The sequence below is a fragment of the Myxocyprinus asiaticus genome, chromosome 10 (assembly GCF_019703515.2).
Source record: "Myxocyprinus asiaticus isolate MX2 ecotype Aquarium Trade chromosome 10, UBuf_Myxa_2, whole genome shotgun sequence".
NCBI classification, from domain to species: Eukaryota; Metazoa; Chordata; class Actinopteri; order Cypriniformes; family Catostomidae; genus Myxocyprinus; species Myxocyprinus asiaticus.
Window position 1 is genome coordinate 38,858,007 of NC_059353.1, and position 16,795 is coordinate 38,874,801.

At 36.5% G+C, this 16,795-nt stretch overlaps 1 protein-coding gene across 2 annotated transcripts in view; it reads left to right on the forward strand.

The window, feature by feature from the left end:
* Window positions 1–4,983: 4,983 nt before the first annotated feature.
* Window positions 4,984–16,795, forward strand: part of LOC127446933 (microtubule-associated protein 2-like) — a 155,108-nt gene continuing 143,296 nt past the window's right edge. The window contains exon 1 of one of the 2 annotated variants that reach the window (XM_051708277.1): window positions 4,984–5,047. The gene's annotated coding sequence lies outside the window, so the exon portion shown is untranslated. The remainder of the gene's footprint in view (window positions 5,048–16,795) is intronic. The other variant, XM_051708278.1, reaches the window with a different exon arrangement.

Genomic DNA, 16,795 nt, shown 5'->3' on the forward strand with positions numbered 1-16,795 from the left:
ACTGTATTATGTATTATATTATTGAAAATAACCCCCCCCCCCCCAAAAAAAACACAAAACCCATGATAAACGCAGGTCTGCTTATAATAAGAGGACTCTGCATCGTGCTGGCAATAAAATAATAATAATAAAACAATGCTAAAAATGAGCAGCCTATATCAGTCACAAGGCAGGCCAGGCCACCAGGATTTTTCAAGGTGCTCTCGATGGCTAATCTGGCCCGGCGGAACCCAGTTTGAAAAACGCTGTCTAAGAGTACAAGAATATAATACTCATATCAACCACATAAAGGTGCTCATGTGTCACACATCTGCTCCTGAAAATTGCATTTGCAAGCAAGCAGCCTGTTACTGTTGTTCTCAATGGGGACAAAACAGTAGCTTGAACACTTGATGATTCTTCTGACTTTCCCCAGATAAGTTTTTCGGATAACTATTTTTCCGAGTTTTGGGTTTTTTGCTGGCCTGTTTTTAGAAATACAGTGAAAAAATTCTTGCTTTGTGCATGGCCACAGTATTGATCTGCACTACTTTGAGAGCTCAATAGGCCTGTCTTTCTCTCACAGTCTCTTTTGTTATGAACTGGTGTAATGGGATCATTATTTATACCTCCACTGAGACAGGTGCTGTGATTTACTTCTACCTGCAGGGGGAGCTTCACAGGGACTTTGGTGCAGTGTGCTGAAATACACATAACACTGGTGCTGCTTCGTTATTACTTTGTGTGCCAAACTAAAATTATTTTCTTTTATCTATCAAGTGCTAGAAAAACACCCTCAAACATATTTGCCAATCTAGCCTAAGTAGGTTTAGTGGTACTTATCACAGCCTTTCTCCACTACATGTCTAAAATGGCAACACAATCTAACATTCATTGCAGCCACATTAATTTTGGGCGGAAATTAGAGAGCCATAAATTATGAATGAACCTCAAGAGGGCAGTTAAAACAATTGACATGCTTGCATCAATGCATATTATAGTTAATGGCCACATTGGGATTTCTGTTTTAGCTTAGTAGATAGAGATGGAGAGATAGAGAGATTTGTATTGATCCCAGAGAGGAAATTCAGTGCAAAACAGCACACAACAATGCAACTACATAAGCAGTGTGGTTGAACAGTTCACAGGGGAAAACATTTGAGTGTTATTAAATATTTGCTGCATATTTGCATTACTGAAATGCATTTAAACAGGTAACTGTACAAAAACATTGCTTATGAGATGTTTTCCACATTCTCCCCAGAAATAATGACTGTTATCAGGGGTTTCCAGGTACATCAGAAACCCTCCAATTCCTTTGTCTTCCTTATGTTCAGCTGCTGGTTATTTTCCGTGCATAACAAGATAAAATCTTCTTCCAGCCTCTTGTGCTCCTACTCTTTGTATTTGTTTGATACATGTCATCATTATGCTGGTGTTGTTTTATGCAGAGATGGTGTCCTCAAAAAAAAAAAAAAAAAAAGAATTGTATGTATGTAAATAAAAGCTTGTTTGAGTCATGTTGTCATAGAAACAAAGATATAGTGGGGGGAAGGTGAGAGTAGAGACACTCTTCAATCCTCTCCACTTTCTTAAATTCGAAGAGGTCTAGTATAGACTCAAGAGCCCTTGTCACTAAGGAGACAGCCCTGGTGCTTCCACAAAAGTCAAACAAGAGTGAGAATTGTGCGAGCATTGGTACTTGATTAAGGAGGGGTAGTGTATCACGTCTGTCCTCTCTCTGTATGGTTATGTAAACTGTCAGCAGATTCTGACTGACAGATCAGTGGACAAACAGAAAACACAATTCTCAGGAACCCTCAATCAAAACTTTGACTTTTGATTCCCAATGCCTTAAAATAATATTAAAGTCAAAGTTTTGATTGAGGGTTCCTGAGAATTGTGTTTTCTGTTTGTCCACTGATCTGTCAGTCAGAATCTGCTATAGATTTTATCAATATATATATATATACATTGGCGGCCAAAAGTTTGGAATAATGTACAGATTTTTCTCTTTTGGAAAGACATTGGTACTTCTATTCACCAAAGTGGCTTTCAACTGATCACAATGTATAGTCAGGACATTAATAACATGAAAAATTTCTATTACAATTAAACTACTTCAAAGAGTTCTCATCAAAAAATCCTCCATGTGCAGCAATGACAGCTTTGCAGATTCTTGGCATTCTAGCTGTCAGTTTGTCCAGATACTCAGGTGATATTTCACCCCACGCTTCCTGTAGCACTTGCCATAGACGTGGCTTGATGTCTTGTCGGGAACTTGTCGGGTTAAGATCCATAACACTCTTTTCCAAATATCTATTGTCCAATGTCTGTGTTTCTTTGTCCACTCTAACCTTTTCTTTTTGTTTTTCTGTTTCAAAAGTGGATTTTTCTTTGCAATTCTTCCCATAAGGCCTGCACCCCTGAGTCTTCTCTTTACTTTTTTGTACTTGAAACTGGTGTTGAGCGGGCAGAATTCAATGAAGCTGTCAGCTGAGGACATGTGAGGAGTCTGTTTCTCAAACTAGAGAATCTGATGTACTTATCCTCTTGTTTATTTGTACATCTTGGCCTTCCACATCTCTTTCTGTCCTTGTTAGAGTCAGTTGTCCTTTGTCTTTGAAGACTGTAGTGTAAACCTTTGTATGAAATCTTCCGTTTTTTGGCAATTTCAAGCATTGTATAGCCTTAATTTTTCCAAACAATGATTGATTGACGAGTTTCTAGAGAAAGCTGTTTCTTTTTTGCCATTTTTGACCTAATGACATGCCAGTCTATTGCATACTGTGGCAACTCAAAAACAGACACAAAGACAATCTTAAGCTTCAGTTAACGAACCAAATAGCTTTCAACTGTGTTTGATATAATGGCAAGTGATTTTCTAGTACCAAATTAGCAATTTAGCATGATTACTCAAGGATAAGGTGTTGGAGTGATGGCTGCTGGAAATGGGGCCTGTCTAGATTTGATCAAAAATTACTTTTTTCAAATAGTGATGGTGCTGTTTTTTACATCAGTAATGTCCTGACTATACTTTGTGATCAGTTGAATGCCACTTTGGTGAATTAAAGTACCAATTTCCTTCCGAAACAGCAATATCTGTACATTTTTCCAAACTTTTGGCCACCAATGTGTGTGTGTGTATATATATATATATATATATTTATTTTTATGTTTTTATGGACTCCCAGCCCTGTAGTTGTGTGTGCTATATGTAAGGTGAATAATTTGAATGCAACGTCCCCTTTCCCGGAAATATACAAAGTGTGTGTGTCTGTCTGAGTTTTACATTCTTATGACACAGCTACCTAATGATGTACCTGTCAAAAGATTTCTGACACCAGTTCACACATTTAAGGGTCTAATTTCACATATTTACAACCAACTTTATCTTCTTCATCCAGAGTTGTTATTAGGGCCCTTTGGCAGGAAGACTTGGAGGAGGATTTATCAGAGGAGCTTTGGAAGGAAATCCTAAGAAGGGTACACAAATCGTTTATGTGTGCCAGACATGCCCTTATGCAGTGTAAAATTGTACAGCACACTTACTATACGCAGGCCACATCTATAATTTATTGAAGTGAAAGGTATAATAGTGCCGATTGAGTTCTATATAGGTAAGGTCCAAAGCCTTTGCTATCCTGACACAGGGTCTTAGAATCCAATCACAAGTGTTTAACCCTCTTCTAATAAACTATACAGTACAATTAAAGGGATAGTTCAACCAAAAATGAAAATTCTCTCTTCATTTACTTACCCTAAATGCCATCCCAGATGTGTATGACTTTCTTTCTTCTGTTGAACACAAAGATTTTTAGAAGAATATCCCAGCTCTGAAGGTCCGTACAACGCATATTAAGGTGGCCAGAACTTTAAAGGCCCATAAAGCATATTAAGGCAGCATAAAAGTAATCCATATGACTCCAGTGATTAAATCCAAATCTTCAGAAGCGATATGACATGTGAGGGTGAGAAACAGATCAGTACTGATGTCCTTTTAAAATATAAATTATATTCCCTGCCCAGTATGTGGCGATATGCATAAAGAATGCAAATCGCCAAAAACACAAGAAGAAGAATGTGAAAGTGAAAGTGGAGATTTATAGTGGATTACTTTTATGCTGCTTTAATGTGCTTTTTGGACCTTCACATTTCTGGCCACCGCTCACTTGCATTGTATGGACATACAGAGCTGAGATATTTTTCTAAAAATCTTTGTTTTTGATCAACAGAAGAAACAAAGTCATACACATCTGGAATGGCATGAGGGTGAGTAAATAATGAGAGAATTTTTAGGTGAACTATCCCTTTTTCACGATTTTCTTTAAAGCTGTGCTGAAACAATATGTATTGTGAAAAAATCTATACAAAATAAAATGTATTTAGTCTAGCATTGGCCTAAATCCCCATAGTTTTACAAATGATGTCTGGCCTTCTCTAATTATGTAGCTTGACAAACGTAATTTGATATAGGAAAGATAGTAGCAATTTCTAATAAGTTTCACTAATAATTTATTAACAAACATCATATATTGCTAAACAAATGAGTAGTTTATGCACATTTGAATATGAATAGGCTGTGTATGAAAATACAGTAGCCTGTATTAATAATAATATATTAAATAACTATTATATTAAAGTTTCATGACATTTTTATTTTTTGAAGCTGCTTTGAAACAATATGTATTTTGATAGCACACATACATTTTATTAAAATGAAATGTAATTATTTTAATGTACTTGTTATATTCTTAAAGCATTAGCCTATATAATGTTAGGCTGTACGCTATATTAAATGTTTGGTCATATTAATAATGAAACCTAAATTAGCAGCAAAAATATAATAATGGTCAATAAATCGTGTATAATCTTAGAATATCCTAATCTAACGCAACACACTGTGCACCAGTTGCTTAGGGACGTCCACACTGTGAATTACGGTAATTATTCATCAAAGGGCGGGATTAGGTATCAGTGGGCGGGATTTTGGGGTGGGCGGATCTGCACCCGCGGCTTTCACTGCGCTCCGAGAAGAAACCTGCAGCGGACGCACCACGCCGAACAGGTAAGCCGCTACATTTAATTATTTACAGAAAAAAAAAAAAAAAAAAAAAAAAAACAAGCAGATTTTCAGAAAACGGTCAGCATGATTTGCATCTGTATATGTGCATCTATGCGACACGCGGGTATTTAAATTCTTCTAATCCATATAGGCTATTCGATGTAAAATGCATAGATAATCCCTATTGCTTGAGAAAGGGTGCATTGTTCCTCTCAGTACAATGGTGCTGATGTAGAGCGTGCAATAATTTTAAGTCATTGTTTGATTCTTTTAGAAAATATATTTAACTTTCTATAGTGTATGCCAACTTCCATTTGATTATCAAAGGATTGCTTACATTTTTCCACTTATCACTCTGTTCAAATTATCCTTTATGCTAAAATCCATTGATTTTCATCATTTGTCAGGATGGGAGTGTAACATAAATAACACTAATCTGATCAGCACATGACAAGGAGGAGAACTGATTATAGACATGGTTTGATTTTGTCGCAGAAGAGATTTTGCAGTCTAGCAGAGATGGTGCTGAACAACAGCTACCCGGTGTTTAACACTGCTGATTTATACTGCACCCACCTCTTTATCAGTAATGATTTTAAACTGATTTTAATGATCTGTATATTTTATAGTAAATTTACTTCCACTGCTGAAATGTAGATATTTAAGATGGACGGCCATGGTTACATTTGATCAGTGTGATTTTCCATCTTTATACATCTGCCATGCTGGTCATGCTGAAATAGATCATATTTGGTCCATGTTTTGCACACCATCGCCTTGAGACTATATAAAAGACTCAATGATTTATCAATGATGGCTGTTTCTGTTATGACATTATGCATTCTGCACAGTCTGCCTGATTTTGCTTATTCATTAAATGAAAGCTGTGAGGTTGAATGCTCAGTCTGTGCTGGATGATGGAGTCCATGTTCTAATAATATGTGCTTTATATCTAGGTCCATTGGCATCCAAGTGTTAGTGTGTCTAAACACTGTACCATCGGTCAGATTTTATTCCCATCTGTTAGCATACTACCTCCTTCATCAAATGCAACAGATGTTCAAAAGGAGACAAAAAGTGTCCCGTCCTCACACACACACTATGACATGATCTATGACAATGGGCTTTTACTGATAATTAATTATTTTTAGGTGTTTGATAACTGATATGCAGCAGAACCAATTTTTAATTAGTGTTTTATTTTTGCTTTTTGACACAACATTAAGTTAATAATTTATCTATAACCTCTGAAGGTGAATGGTCTGCTTTATGAGACTAATATGGCACATAGTCAACAAAGAATTAGTTTAACCCATTTTATTGGCAATATTAATTTGTCCAAGGCTCTATACTTAATTACTTGAGTTACTTGAATATATATATATATATATATATATTTTGCAAGTAAAATTTCAAGTGTTTTTGATAGCCTTAATATGTGACCCTCTACATCCAGATTCATGTTCCCTGCAAACAAAAGGATCCCAATTACATTAAACCCCTTATTCAAACAATTCTTTAGCCTCCACTTCAGTGAATGTTGTGATTACATTAACATTTTAAAGAGAAAGCTTTTTGTCCTTGTCCAGCTTTTTTCTGCTTATTCTGGCTCAGAGAGCACATTTGTGTGACAGCCTGTCCTTGTGAAGTGGTTGTTGTCCCTGGTTTTAATATTTCTGTTGTGAACACTGCAAAGGGCTCTTTGTATAGGCTACTGGAGCACTTCTCCATTTTAGAACTGTTCCTGTGAGCGGCCAGCAAATATCTGCACAAGCTGCATATTCAAGTGTGAGATTGAGTCATACACAGGTACTCAGCCTGATTAGGTTTGCATAGTATGATGTTGTGTGCATTTCCATTGGCCGTGCACACTCTGCAGACGCAGGTATATGCTTAACGCATCTTAAATTAAATGGTAGTGAGTCACTATGAGGTACTTATCCTGGCCACATTCCCCAGAACCTCACGCTGGCTGGATCAATGATGCTGTAGGGACTAGAACATTTCATGAGTCAGGTGGACCGGTGCTGTTCAGTCCTCCGGGTGCCCTACCTGAATGTGTGTCAAGGCTACTGTTGAACTCGGAGGAACGTGTACTGCTTTGAGACTTGGTTACTGGTATTATATGCAGATTTACAGTACAGAACTTTAAATATATCCTAAAGCAAGACCAATAGGCACTATATAAATAGTCCTAAAGCAAGACCAATTGGCACTTCCAATAGACTCAATGCAGATTGTTTGTTACATGATTGCAGTAAAGGGATATTTCAACCAAAATTGCAAATTTTGTTATCATTTACTTACCCTCATATCGTTGCAAACCTGTATGCTGTTATTTTTACTGTGGAACACAGAAGGAGAAATGTTGAAGAACATACTAGTTGCTCATGCAGTTACAGTGAATGGAAACTTGAGATTTGCAATCTTCAAAAAGGATGCAAAAGCTCCATAAAAGTAAGGTAAAGTGATCCATACGACTCGTGCGCTATATTCCAAGTCTTCTGAAGCCATGCAATAGCTTTGGGTGAGAAACAAACCAAAATTGAAATTGTTACTCACTGATAATCATCCTCTCCACTGAACTGTTAATTCAAAAACTAGGGCTGGTTATTGATCGAGATTTCCCGATTCATTTAGATTCGATTTAGTTTTACAAGCTCTAGATTCGACTCCAGTTCATACTGGAACATTTCAGAAATAATAACCATTTTGCTTACATAAGAAAGAAATACTCTCCTAGCTTATGCTGATAATTATACGGGGGACTTTCTAACTAGGTATATTACGAAAATATAAATTTTACAAATGATATTTTATTTGTTTTTCATAATTTTGTTCATTTTAACTTTTTAAATACCCATGTATTCCATTAATAAATATGATATTATATTGCATATATTATATTTTGTTACATGTTTATTGCATAAATGATACTATTTTCAAGTATTTACATTGATTTTTAGAAAAGCTGTTAAACATCGGTACTGTCTATTTAAGAAAGCAGGCAGTTCTGTAAAAGGCGTTAGTAAATGAGCAGATATTTACGAGAGAGGACTAGAATGGCTCCTGTCCTCATCTGTGCCTTTTCTGATTAGAATTAAATGTTTTAAATGTTTTAATGTTAAATATTGTGGCATTGGCTAAGCAGCACTGACGGCAGAAACAAGCTTGTGGTTTTTAACTTGCATTAGCACAGCTTGAAGCCACTGTAGTCATGGGGACTGAAGTATAATGGCTGCGACTGCTTACTGCCACTAAGATTTAAATCAAACCTTTTCCTTCTCCACTGTTTGAAATAAGGGAAATATAAGGAATGATTATGGCATTTTTGTGTAGAGCATGGTTTTCTCAAGTAAAATTTTGAAAAATTCAGTTAAGGTACAGTTTCTTTTGCAGCTCTGAGCTTTGGTTTCAGATGCATTTACATTTATTTTAAACAGATACAATTAGTGTGTCTATTTGGCGTGTGTTAATGTTGATCAAAGTGTAACTGTATTCTGAGGCTAACTGTGGGCTCTTACATGGGAAATGTCTCTGGAAAGTGAGCTGCAGTGCTGTGGACCCCACAACAATGATCTCCCTGTTCTCCCTGTGGACTCCCCAAAAGCAGGTCACCTCTACACCCAACCATCTCGCACTAGATAACGCACATTCCACTAATGTGCAATGAGTGCTGCCTGTGCGTACATGTTTTGCATTTTTCCCATTATGTCGGAATTGGACAGCACAGGAATAGATTTGAATTTCATTTATATTATTCATACTGGGCTATGCATGCATGATGCATGTAAGAACAATAATTAGTGAGCAAGGTTATTGGTAGATACCAAATATTCTAAAGGTAGATGCCTAAATGGCCAAATATCAGCCATCAATAAAAACAAAATAATAATAAATATAATTTCTAATAAAATTAAAGATAGTAGCTCAAATTACTTTACACACAAGTGACAAAAAATATTAATATTGAAACTAAAACTTGCGGGGTATTTTTGTTTTTCACAATTTGAACCAAGCTTGACTGCCTAATATGTGCTGCATGGCAATAGGTCCACTTTGCTGGGAGTGTCTCAAGTTCGATGTTGTCAGTGAGGATTGCTCTAATCTGTCTGCCACTGTTTGACTCTGAGCCACCCATGGGCTCTTCTTGCTCTGTTACCCTCCCCCACTAAAGCCTGGGGCAGAACAAAGGGTCAGCGTCTTTCTCTATACCTTGAACCTGCTCTGCAGGCAGATGATGATGAGGAGACCAGTTATCAGCAGGACATCCGTCCCCCCATCTGATCCGTCGCCCTATAATTTCCCCAGGGCTCAAGGGCAGAAATAAAGGTCTTTTACACCCACTTTATAATCACTCCATGTGTGTGACCTCTGAAAGGAACTCTTCTATGCAGCAAATTATATCAGTTTCAGTTTAGCATGATAAATGTGTTATTGTCATAAAGGCAGATGTTCTCTGTTAGCTCATCTGCCTGAAAAATGAATGTGTGTCTGTGAGCGTGTTACAGTGCACGTGTTTCACAGCTCAATAATGTATTGAGTTTGGCAACTGCAGTGAGTGACTCATAGCTTGGCTGATCTGACAATGGACATGAATGCATTTAAAAGTGCACCATTTACAGCCTTATCAATATGAAAACTAATAGGTCACATAGGCAATGTGTATGGATTGCCTGTTACTCAGGTAAGTTCCCGGCTGTCAATACATTCACATCTAGAAGTTAAGGAGATAAAACCTATTTGAAACATGAAAATGCACCATGCCATGAAAAACTGAATTTACAGGGCACCTAAGGGGATTTGAAGACTTTTTGGTCAGCTGCTACATGAAAATAATGCACTCTGATTCTTGCTGTAAGCAGTGATGGGAAATTGGAAATCCCTGGTCGAAGTTTGCTGGGTCTCATCTGGATCAAAAATTAATATGCACCAAGCACAAAAAATGCAAATATATTGAATTATAGGCGAGTAACTAAAACTGAATTACTTCTTAATGCATTGCATGAATAATCTGGATTACAATTACAGCTGCCACAATTATGTACTGTAATTGTGAAAAGTATCCTATTTACAATTTACAGCTGAGAGCTTTGTAATCAATCCCAAACATGTCAGATGCTTACTTTCTGAGTATAGTTCATTGAAAATTTGTTTTCAGCACTAAAAAGAGTGCAAATGTGAAGTTGATGTTTGTGACTTCACTGCAACTCTAGGTGAAAGATGAGAAATAGATGAGTTGGATATACCTGCAATGTGTTTGTTACTAAAGTTTTAATGAACTGACCCTTGGGTTGTTCTGTGTAATGGTGTTTATTGACTCAGCAGTAGGCTGTGAAGTACCAGAGTGAAGCGCTCTAAAGAGATCAAGATCTGGCTGTCCCTGTCTGTTATGCACATACAGCATGTAACGCTTATGGCATAGATTTACGTAACTTGTGATAGTGACGTATAGCTAATCCATTCACAGACACTCCCCTCCCTGCTTAACTATAGCCTCAATGATCCATTTCACTGCCAAAGTCTTATGTCATGCTTTGTGTGTGTGTGTGCATTCAGCACAGCGCAGGATCTGTTCCAGCAATCACTTTTGGAGAGACTTTTGAAGTAACCTGAAAATAAAGTATGCTAAAATAGATAAATATTGTCCTATAAATATACTTGGGTGGTTGATTTTTAAGCATGACAAATAAGAAAATGAATCTTGGCAAACAAGACATGAAATTACTTTTTATTTGTCAAATTTGTTTTTCAATGCTAAAACTCGAAAATGTCATATGTTGTGGAATATTTGATAAACCTAGACATTTATAAAGGGCATTATTTTCTATAATTATGTTATAGAATTATTCTATAATCTTATTTTACAATTTCAGTGTACAGATTATAATTAAATATAAAATATTTTGTAGCCTATATTTAGTCAGCCATATTAAAGTTTTTATTTTTTATTTATTTACTTAATTTGATGACAGCATGGAACACATCCAAACCTTCTCTATTTCTATATTTTATATATAGTTAATTTCCAAATTATAGTTAAAAAGATTTTCATAATTTTTTTATTGTCAAAAACATATTCTTATTATTAATTGGAATTTAATGGCAAATTATAAAAAAAAAAAAGTTTTTATTCAAATTAAAGAAAAACAATTAGAAGCCCTGAAAACTGGATTTGTTTTCTCTCTGTGCAATTTTATCTTCTTAAAATCTGTTTTAGGATACAAAGAGATCAAATACAAAATGTATATAGAATTGAGATAATAAACATTGTATGGTACATTTTCTAAGGGGATATCATAATTAATAAAGTAGTGTTGGTAAGTGACTAAGAAATAATAGAACTGTACACCTACTTATGCATAATCAGCCAATCGTGTGGCAGAAGTGCAATGCATAAAATCATGCCGGCCAAGAGCTTCAGCTTATGTTCACATCAATCATCAGAATGGGGAAAAATGTGATCTCAGTGATTTTGACCGTGGCATGATTGTTGGTGCCAGACGGGCTGGTTTGAGTATTTCTGTAACTGCTGATCTCCTGGGATTTTCACGCACAACAGTCTCTGGAATTTACTCAGAATGGTGCCAAAAACAAAAAATATCCAGTAAGTGGCAGTTCTGTGGACGGAAATTAATTGTTGATGATAGAGGTCAACAGAGAATGGCCAGACTGGTTCAAGCTGACAGAAAGGCTACGATAACTCAGATAACCACTCTGTACAATTGTACTGAGCAGAATATCATCTCAGAATGCACAACACGTCGAACCTTGAGTTGGATGGGCTACAACAGCAGAAGACCACGTCGGGCCACTTTAATAGGACCAGTGTTAAATACCCTCAGTGTACAGTATATTATGTTTTATGTAGTTAGGCCAATTTGTGTCCTAATTGAAATCAGCAAACAACCTGATTGCATATAGTATTTGTTAACTTGAAGCAAAACTGCATTAGATATCAGACCTACGACTTGGCAAATTATGTATTTTTTATTTTATTTTATTTTTTTAACCCAACTTAATTCAAGATATGTTGTGAAACAATTTTGCTTAAAGGTGCTGTAAGCAATTTTTTCATGCAAAGGTATGCAAAAAAATTTACTACTTTCTGAAAGTTATTAATGAAATAAGTGTCCTGAGATATCTCACTGGTTTCTGTGACAGCACTAGACTCTGTAAACAGCAACTTAACTTCGTGGTGGCCATAATGTGGTTCTTGTTCTTGGTGGGGCACGTGGTGAGCTGTGCATGGATGCCGTGGAGTATAGCATGAAGCCTCCACACGCGCTAAGTCTCCGCGGTAACGCGCTCAACAAGCCACGTGATAAGATGCGTGGACTGATGGTCTCAGACGCAGAGGCAACTGAGATTCATTCTCCCACCACCCGGATTGAGGTGAGTCACTACGCCACCACAAAGACTTAGAGCGCATTGGGAATTGGGCATTCCAAATTGGGGAGAAAAGTGAAAAAAAAAAAAAGCATGTCACATCAACCACCCACTTTTAATTCCCTTTTTCTCTTCGGCATGCCTCTGTTGCTCCCCCTTTCTTCTTCTCCCCCTCGTTCCCACAGCTGATGCTGCTGGTCGTTTATGAAGTGCTCTGTGGGTGTTGGCTTGTACTAGGAGAGGAGCAGGGTGAGGCAAATGCTAAGCCTGTCAGTGTCTTGGTTCCAGACAGCTTTTTCTGCAGTAGCTCAGCTTTCCAGGGAAGGAGTTAACCTGCAAGGCCTCTGACTAAGCTGACAGTCCAGTGGATGCTAAATCCAGAAACATACTCTAAGCAAGTACACAAATGCAGACACGAATGTTAGGCCAACATATTACAAGCTCAGTTGTACATACTTGACTTGCGTTATTGCGTTATTGTAGAGGTAACAAACAGCACTACTCAAGGGGGCAATAGAGTTACCTTTAAAAGTATGTGCTATTAAACTGGATGTTATTCAGGGAGCTGTCTATAAACATATTCAAAATATCTAACTTGCTCTGCAAGACTTCCTTCAAACTGTTTCTCTGACATGAAAGTAAATGACCTGAAAGAAACTGTCTGTAGAAGCCAAAAAGGTCTGGTGAAATGAACACTAGAGGCGCTACAATAGCTAATTTTATTCCTTTCAGTGTCATAGAATCATCACAAAATGATGTGGTTGCTTCAGAAATTGCGTTTTTCATGTCACATTTTATTTTTACAATGCTATTGGCTAGGTTTAGATTTAAGGTTTAGAGTGGTTGATTTTGTTGATTTAAAACTCGATAGAGCATTAACATTTAAAACCTCATCTGTTTGGGAGAAAATGTTACTCTCTTCTAGTGCTACTCAGTGGACATTTCACCTTGGAACTGTCATGATACATGTAAGGAACCTCATAATATCATTTTGCAAAGATATCACTACAGTCACCTTATTTTCATAAGATCAGGCTCAAGCTTGTGTAGCTAGAAGTATCTGCATTAATTTATTTGCATGGAGTATGTTCTTGGCCTAATGTTGGAAGTCTGCATGACGTTTGTGCATCTGGTAGGCCTATGTACTGAATAGAACACAATATTCTCCTGTACCAGCAATGATAATGGGTGATAAAACTTTACATGCATTCTGAATTAAGCTTGTTTGATAACATTTGTTGCTTTTGTGTTTGGCTAATCAGTCTGTCAATTGAAGATTCCCTTCTGTTTAACACTCTTCATTGTGTTTGCGCTATAATAACCTCATCAAGTTTTGTGTGTTCAGTTTGTGTAGCAGCTCTGATACATAAAAAGCGCAAAACTTTAAATGGAATTTGAAGAAATGTAAAACTTTTCCTTCCTTTAATAATGAAGCCCTTTAGCATATAAGCATTAGTGCCATTGGTTAATGGTGCAAACCACTAATGGTCTGAATGTAGGCTCTTTCTCACCATGGCAACCACAGCCATGGAAACCATAACTATGTGACTCTAGAGTAATGAAGACAGTGGAACACACAAAAGAGGCTCTTCAAAGATCTGCCCATGTGGAAGTAAGCTGTGAGGGCCCAGCACAGCATTTAATGTCCTCTCTCAGGACTGGGCAGCAGAAGATAGCCTTGATTTTAGTTTCAATGAGAGACTTCAGTGCCAGGTTGGGTGCCGGCATCCGCAGGGCAATGGGGAAGCCTTTTCTTAAGGGAAATAAGGTTAAGGCATAGTACAACTGACAGTCGTGACCCAGTGAGGATCCACTTGTCTATAATCCAGGGACTTTGGGTTTTAATAACCGTCAAGTTTAGTTCTGTTGACATGAGCACTTTAAATGCTACAATACTAGTCTTACTGCAAACCAGCTTTCCTATGAGCACTGCACTGCCACAAGAATAGTATCTTATAAAAATTATTTCTTAATTATTAAAAAAATTTCTTAAAAGTGCAATATGTAACTTTTTTCATGTAATATTTGCCTTTTTTTTTTGCCAATGTGTGAACGGCTTGTAACGCAACTTAAAAAATGAGACCTTCCTGGACTTCCTAGGTTGCCTATTAAAGCCTGTAGACTGATTTTCATGCGAACGGAGCGGGTCGCTTTTGCTGCGAAAATCCAAAGAATGTGACGTTTATGCATGCTCCCGGGAGCCTTGCCTCAGTGCTTCCGCTATTCAACAGCGACAACAAACTGCAACACTAGGTAACGTTATCTTAGAGATGGAATGCAGCAAACGTCCGGCTCCCAGCACAACACCAACTTCTATTCAATCTCAGAGTAAGCAAAAAACAAAAAGCAAAAAAAACAAAAAAAAAAACATTTCCCGTCTGGCTAAGTGGGACTGTGATCGTGGTCGAGCGAAAACTAGAGTGAACATCGGCAGGGTATTTGATTCCTGGAGGGACCTTCGTTCGGTTTTGGGGATCAAAACCGACCCTGAATTGGCATTCTCCTTATTGGACAGGTAACATAACTGCAAAGCATGTGAAATATAGTGCCATAAGGATTGATCTGTGTAATTTTAGCTAACTTGACTTGCCTGCTAACGTTGACGAATTGCAAGCTACCTTGCTTCATAACTTTCAAATAATTTCAACGATCTTCTCTTTATACTAAAAGTCAGGTATGCTGATTCACAGTAACTGACATAATGTTAATCTGTAATTATTCAGCAAGGTAAACTACAATAATACATGAAATGAACGCTAGACAATGTTCAAGATAATGCAAAAAGCTCCATTCATTAGTGTAACGTAACTTGGTTATCCAGAAAATATATACATTCTATTATTATAAAACAATAGTGCATCGATATATCAAAATGACAGTTGTGATGGAATCACATCAATACTGAATTGTGTTAACATATTTATAATGTACAGTCTATTTTATAAACAGCTACTTGTATTCATCCACCAAATTTAGCTAACAGCTATCGATAAAGCTGGCTAGCTAGCTAATGCCAACATAGGCTGTCGTATAAATGCAGTCAATGTATCATGCAAAGAAAAGTGATTACTTCAAACTACAGTCTCGCATAGTCAGACCTATATCCACACTTTGTTTTAGCCCTGTTCCAGCACTGGAGAGTCAAATATAATATGCAGTCTCAAAGTCTGTAGTAAAACAATAATAACTGTGTAATTTTAATTAGGCTACCTCATCTGTCACCATGAAGCCAGTGAATCACGTTCAGTCTCTTTATTTTGTTCCCTATGGAGTGCGCATGATCACGAGCTACAGGCTGCAGTTCACTTAACAGCCACAGGTGTCATTAATAACAAGGGTTTCTGAATCTTACATACTGCACCTTTAACATCCTTAAAACAAAAATGTACTTTAAATTTACTATTAGATTTGTGATCAATATTTAAGTCCTTTTTTACTATAAATCTCCACTTTCACTTTCACATTCGTTTTTGTTTTTGGCGATTCACATTCTTTGTGCATATTGCCACCTACTGGCCAGGGAGGAGAATTTATAGTAAAAATGGACTTAAATATGGATCTGTTTCTCACCCACACCTAGTGTTGTGACCAAAATGTCAGTAGTCAGTACCGATACCAGTGAATGGTTCTCTATACCAATTTCGATACCACAGAAAAAATTTGCTAATATGATAATGTGCTATTGAACACACTCCTTTAGCCTATTTAAAGTTACTAAAGTCAATGTAAATAATAAATTAAAAGATATGCATGTTTCCTTCAAGTGTTTCTAACACTTGTTTGTTTTTAAGCAGGGCCCTACTGAAATCTGTTTTATTCCCCCCCCCCCCTTTTTCCTTTAAAAAAACTAATTTTTCCAGAATTCCATGTTTTAAAGTTGAACTTAATTTCATTATCAAAATGGTGTCTAATCAAAATGTTTTCCTTAAACTTTTAAAAACTTTTCACAAGTAAAAAATAGAACAATTACTTATCAACATACCATTGCACTTTTTAAAAAAACTTTTATTCAGTACAAAAGCACTCTTGCTTGTGATATATTGCTTAATTTTTTATTATTATTACAATCATTATTCATTATTTATTATTATTATTATAATGATACTAAATATTATTATTTCTACAGTGAGGATTACATTTTACTATACAGTTATAATATATTTATATTGCAATTTCTTCAATTTCAGGCGTTTAGATTTTATTATGAATCGTGCTTTTATTTTTACGTGTATTTTTGACGGAAGTTTAACCTCACCGGATAAACAGTTTGCTACATATACCAGTGCGATTGTTAAAGCACAAATGCTGTGATTTAATTATATAAATTATATAAAAATAATGCTTCAGAGTAAATTAGTGCTC